Source organism: Vigna radiata, chromosome 5 (genome assembly GCF_000741045.1).
Source record: "Vigna radiata var. radiata cultivar VC1973A chromosome 5, Vradiata_ver6, whole genome shotgun sequence".
NCBI lineage: Eukaryota > Viridiplantae > Streptophyta > Magnoliopsida > Fabales > Fabaceae > Vigna > Vigna radiata.
The window spans coordinates 29,397,413-29,404,382 of NC_028355.1; positions in this window are offsets into that span (position 1 = coordinate 29,397,413).

Consider the following 6,970-nt stretch of genomic DNA (forward strand, 5'->3'; position numbering starts at 1 on the left):
CCATGTATATGGCTGTATTATCTGGAAAGTTGAAAGAACATGAACTTGACCTTGGAAGGCTAAACGAAGATGAAGAGAAAGGTAAGAAAAAGAATTTAACTTTCAAATATGAGGTAGATAAAGGAGAAAGTGTCAAAGAAGATGAGAACTCAGATGAAGAAGAAGAAAACACGAGTCTCATTATTAAGAAACTAAGCAAGTTCATGAAGTCCAAATGTAAAAGAAGATTCAAAAGTGGTAGGAAAGAAAATCAAGAATCTTCCAAAGATTATCGTTGTTATGATTGCGAAGAGAAATGACATTTAAAAGCTGACTGCCCAAATCAAAAGAAGGGTGAAGAAAGAAATCAGAAGAAAACTTCAAGACAAAGAAAGTCTACATTGCTTGGGAAGATGACAATGAATCAATCTCAAGGTCAAGTTATTCTAATGAGCAAGCAAATATTTGTTTAATGGCAGACGATGATCAATCTGAAAGCCAAGTAAGTTCCTTTAGTGATTTTGATAATTTTGACGAATATAATGATAATGAATTGCTTGATATTTATAAGGATTTATTGATTGAATATGAAAAATTAGATATTGCTCATAAGAAATTGAAAAAAGATTTCAAGGAACTAAATTTAAAATTTGAAAATATTCTTGAAGAAAATAAAAATTTGAAAAATAAAATTTTATATTATGTAAAAGGTAAATATACTAGTAGTGATGAGTGTATTTCTTGTATAAACCGTAAGAAACTACTAGATAAAACAATACCTGGTGAATGTAGTACAAATGCTATAGAAAATAAAAAGGTTGTTAAAAATAGCTATGTTCCTCAATATAAAAATAGAACTAAAAAAACCCGTAGAGTTTGAGTAGAAGAAGGAACTACTTATAGGAACCCAAATGTTATTACTTGATTCTATTGTATGAAAATGATCATACATCAAATAAATGCAAAATTAAACATTATGGTGTTCCATATGGGAGATTTACTTGGGTTATAAAATAATTCAAAATTTTTACAATATATTGCCAAAGACCCATACAAAATTGTTGAGTACCTAAATAACTTGTTCTTTTTATTTTGCAGATATATTCAAAATCTTGACAGTGGATATTCAAGACACATGACCGATGATAAAAAGAAATTTACAAACTTCCAGAAAAAGAAACATGACTTTGGTACATATGGTGACAACAACAAGGAAAAGATCCTTGGAATAGGAGACATTAGAAGTACAGACATCTTAATGATAAAAGAAGTACTGTTGGTAGAAGAATTGAAGCACAATCTACTCAGCATAAGCCAACTTTGTGACAAAGGACTCAAGGTAACCTTTGAACAAAAATTCTGCATTATTCATGAAAATAATGAAGGAAATAATAAAATAAGATTGGTGGATAGGGTGGTGGGTAAAATATAATTTAGAAAAGTGAATGGAATAAATAAAAGTTAGCGCGAGAATTTAATATAAAAGTGAGATCGAAAAGTAGATGGAGAAAATAGATGAAGGAAATAATAAAAAACGTTGGTAAAGAAGGTGGTGGATAAAACATAATTTAGAAAAGTGTATGGAATAAATAAAAATTAGTGTGAGAAATTAATATAAAAATGTGGCGGAAAAGTAGATGGAGAAAATAGATGAAAGAAATAATAGAAAAGGTTAGTGGGGAAGATGGTAGATAAAATATAATTTAAAAAAGTAAGTGGAATTAGAAAAGTTAGTATAAAAAAATTAATATAAAAAGGAGGTGGAAAGAATAGATGATGTGAAATATGATGTGGTGGGTGATGTGGAAAGTGAGGTGTGAAAAGAAAAAAAAAAGGTGCTGAAGAAGTAAAAATGTGTTGGATTAGCTAGCCTACTGGGATAAGGGGTAAAAAGTTAATTTGTGGTGCAAATAGTAAAATAAATTATATTTTTTTATATTTTTTCTTTATTCTTTTATTTATTTAATAATTTATGTGATGAATTTTATTTATCCGAACAAAATTAGGTGTTGAAAATATACATTGTAGTGCATGGTTATGGATGTGTAACATGTTTTGGTGGCATCCATTATCACGTAAGACTCTTAAATTCAAATATGCCAACTAGTCGTGACAAGTTGAAGCCTTAATTAATTAGTTGCTAGATCTTTAAACTACAACTGAGAGCATGCTCTAATGTTTAGATGCAATTACGGAGTCAATGGGGCCTTATAATCAATTTGCTTGTAAAATTGTGATTTTTGAAGATTTTACGTCTCCTGTGTGATGAATATTTACTGGTTTTATTTGTTGTATTATGTTTGTTTGAAATGTATATGTAGTGTGTGAACCTTTAGCCATAACTTATTCCTCTGTCATTAACAACTCTTCATTCAATGATACAAGTCAATATGACGAGAATATTTCATGTTTTAATGTTAATTTATATTTGATTTTTAATTTCCCGTTGGTTCTTTAATAACTGTAGTGTAAAGGTGAATTCACAATGGTGTATAAGAAACTATTAAAGTGTAATGTAAATTCTAGAAGAATATAAAAACCCTAAGATAAAAGTATTAAAATGTAATAAAACTTCTAGAATAATGGAGAAAAACTTAAGATAGAAAGAAAATATCAAGAACATTTTACATAGATAAAAACTAGGACATTCTATATAAGTTGTGGTTGACATGTTTACTCTACCATTTGATGCAAGAAAACATCTATCAAAATTAAAAACAACTGCAACACTTTTTTCAACTACTACTTTCATATTCCATTATTTCTACATTTTATCTACATTCTAGTTATCTCTACATTTTCTCTACACCATCAATTATTCTTTTCACAATCTCAAAATACTAATAGTGGTACCAAAGCTACGTTCATCATCTACTGGGTGTAGATAAAATTTTCAACTACTTCAAACAAAACTATAACTCCATTCTATACTACTTCCAAAATATTTCTCAACTCATGGCTACTACCAATCAAACATCATCAATTCCAATACCTATTTTCATAGAAGAAAATTTTGATTTTTGGAGTATTAAAATGAAGACATTCTTTTGCTTTCATGATTTATGGGACATCATAGAGGAGGGATTTACTATTCCATAAAACACTTCCACTCTTACTGCAACTTATAAGAAGGAGTTGAAGGAAAACAAGCAGAAATATTATAAGGCTTTATTTGATCTTCAATAAGCTGTTGATGACAATTTTTCCAAAGATAATTGGTGCCACAAGTGCAAAGCAAGCTTGAAACATAATACAAAAGGAGTTTCAAGGAAGTGATGAAGTACACAATGTTAAACTTCAATATCTATTTTTAATTTTTATTCTCTAAAAATATGATGTAATCGCAACCGCGATTGAGCAAACAAAAGATTTAGTCACATTGCCAGTAACACAACTAATTGACTTGAAGCTTATGAACAAAGATTGAAAAAGCATGAAGAAAACTCGGTTGAAAATGGATTTCAATCAAAATTGAAATTACGGTCTCAAAATAAAAAATATGAAGGAAATAAAAGTATAGGAGAAATTTATAGAAATAAAGAAAATTCTAGAAGTTTCTCTATGATCGTCAAGGAAAATACCCTACATGTGGCATTTGTAAAAAGATAAGTCACTTGGAAAAAAAATTGTTGGCATCATGGAAAACCTCAATGTCAGAACTGCAAGAAATTTGGTCACGAAAGAGAAGTATTGTCGTAATAAAAATAAGCATTAAGAAATTTTTTCCAAAGAACATAATCAAGAGAAACTCTTATTATATGTCAATCAAAAATCTCTTATTGGAGAAGGAAGTTGGTACTTGGATAGTGGATGCAAAAAACACATACCAAAAGACCAAAGCATCTTTAAAGACATTGATAAATCTGTCAATGTCAAAGTTCAACAAGGAAATGACACCATAATGGAGTCTTGAGGCAAAGGAGCTGTCATGGTGGAGACAAATAAAGGTACGAAATTCATTAAGGACGTTTTACTAGTTCTAAATCTTAAAGAAAATCTTTTAAGTATTGGCTAAATGATGGAGAATGAATATTCTCTTCAAATGGAGTCTCGAGGCAAGGGAACTAACTGTCATGGTGGAGACAAAGAAAGGTACAAAATTCATCAAGGACATTTTACTAGTTCCAAATCTTAAAGAAAATTATTCAAGTATTGGCCAAATGAAGAATGGATATTCTCTTGACTTTGAGAAAGATATGTGTAAAATTTATGACAATAGAAGGATAGGAATTGATGAAGTAAAAATGTAGAAGAGAAATAGAAGCTTTCCTATAAGCTTCAAACCTGGAACTAATGTTGCCATGAAGGTAGAAGTTGATGACTCATGGCTTTGGCATAGGAGGTTTGACCACTTCAACATACATGCCTTAAAGCTTATATATTATAGAAAAACATGATGAGAGATTTTCCATGCTTGAAGGAGAATAGTGAATCATGAAAAGGATGTCTCCTCTGCAAACAAAACTGATTACCATTCTCGACAAACAAAACATGAAGGGCAAAAGACTTATTAGAGTTGATTCATACTAATGTTTGTGGATTAATGAGGGCACCTTCACATCACAACAACAGGTATTTCATCCTCTTCATTGATGACTTCTCTAGAATGACATGGGTCTATTTTTTAAAGGCAAAGTCAGAAGTCTTCGGAGTATTTAAGAAATTCAAGGCCCTTGTTGAGAAGCAAAGTGGAAAACAAATAAAAGTATTTAGAAGTGATCATAACAAGGAGTACACATCTCGTGAGTTTGACAAATTCTGCGAAGATGAAGGCATAGAGCGACAACTTACAGTCACATATACTCCACAACAAAATGATGTGTTAGAGAGAAAGAATCACATAGTTATGGAGATGGCAAGATCAATGCTAAAAGAGAAAGTATGCCTAACATTTTTTAGGCTGAAGCACACTACACTGTAGTATACATTCTAAACAGAGGTCCAACTAAGACAGTCCAAGACAAGACTCCTATTGAAGCTTGGAGAGGAAGAAAGCCATCAGCTAAACATCTATGAGTATTTGGGCCTATTCGCTACATACACGTTCTTGATCAAAGAAGGCACAAGCTTGAAGACAAGACTATACGAGGATATAACACACAGTCAAAAGGCTATCAAGTCTACAACCTACAAAAAAGGCTCATCATTAGTCGAGATGTCGAGGTTAATGAAAATGCTTCTTGGAAATTGGAAGAAGAAAAAGTTGTTAAAAGCAAAATTTTCATTCCAATGCAGCAATCTCAAGAAGAAACTTAAGAAGAGGCAGAAAATTCAGGTATGTATTCTTCATCTTCACAACAACAAGATTCTTCACCTGAATCCAGCCCAAGAAGAGTAAAATCTTCGGTAGACATAAATGAAACTTGCAATATAGGCATGATTAAGCCTAACAATTATAAAGAAGCATCAAAGCAAGAAGTATGGGTCAAGGATATAGAAGAAGATATTGAAATGATTGAGAAGAATAACACTTGGGAACTCATAAATTGCCCTGACGGAAAAGACATCATTGGAGTGAAATGGGTATATAAAACAAAGCTCAATCTTGATGGAACTAGACAAAAGCACAAGGTAAGATTGGTTGCGAAGGCTACTCACAACAAACATGAATTAACTACAATGATACATTTACTCCAGGTGCTTACTTATATACAATTAGAGTTTTAATAGCTCTTGCAGCAGAAAAATGACGGAACATCTATCAATTGGATGCCAAATCAGCCTTTCTAAATGGAGTGCTCGAAGAAGAGATTTATGTTGAACAACCACATGGCTTCGTCAACAAAGGTAATGAAGGAAAAGTACTAAGACTTAAAAGAACATTATACAGCCTGAAGCAACCTACTCGAGCATGGTATAACAAGATTGATCAATTCTTCATAGATCAAGGATTCAGGAGGAGCAAACATGAACCAACACTATATATTAAAGACACAAGGTTAATATCATCTCATTGTCTCCTTATATGTTGAGGATCTTATTTATACAAGAAATAATATGAAAATGATGAAATAATTTAAAAAAGACACGACGAAGAAATTTTAGATGACTAACCTTGGCTTAATGAACTATTTCCTCAGTATAGAGGTGAAACAACAAAAGGAAGGTATAATTATCTCTCAAGAAATATATTGAAGCTCTACTAAAGAAGTTCAAGATGAATGATTGTAAACATGTCGTTACTCCACTAGTGGTAAACAAGAACCTACAAAAAGATGATGGAGCACAAGAGGCAGATGCATCACGTTATAGGAGTTTGATTGGAAGTCTTATGTATCTCACAGCCACACAACCAAACATTATGTATGCTACAAGTCTTCTATCAAGATTTATGCAAAAGCCAAGTCAGATTCATTATGGAGTAGGAAAAAAAATTTTCAAGATATCTACAAGGCACAAAGGAGTTTGGTATATTCTACAAAACCATATAACTCAAGGACGATTGGCTACATAAATAGGGATTGGGCAAGATCAATGGACGACATGAAAAGTACGTCAAGATACGTTTTCTCACTAGGATCAGGTATTTTATCTTGGACATCAAAGAAGCAAGTAATCATGGCACAATCAATAACAGAAACAAATTATGTAGCAGTTATATAAACCACAAGTCAAGTAATATGGCTACAAAGAATACTTGAACAAATGGGTGAACCACAAGATGAACCGATTGTTATCTATTGTGACAACAAATCAACAATAGCAATAACAGAAATTCAGGTCCATCATCAAAGAACAAAACACATAGCCATTAAATATCACATCATTTGAGATGAAGAGACAACTAAACAAATTTGACTCAAGTATTGTCCAACAGAGACGAAGATTTGACCTACTGTGCACAATACTTGGTGTTATCGAATTTGCATCAAGGAGGAATATTAAAGTGTAATGCAAATTCTAGAAGAATATAGAAAACCCTAAGATAGAAGTATTAAAATGTAATAAAAGTTCTTGAATATTGTAGAAAAACCTAAGATAGGAAAAAAAA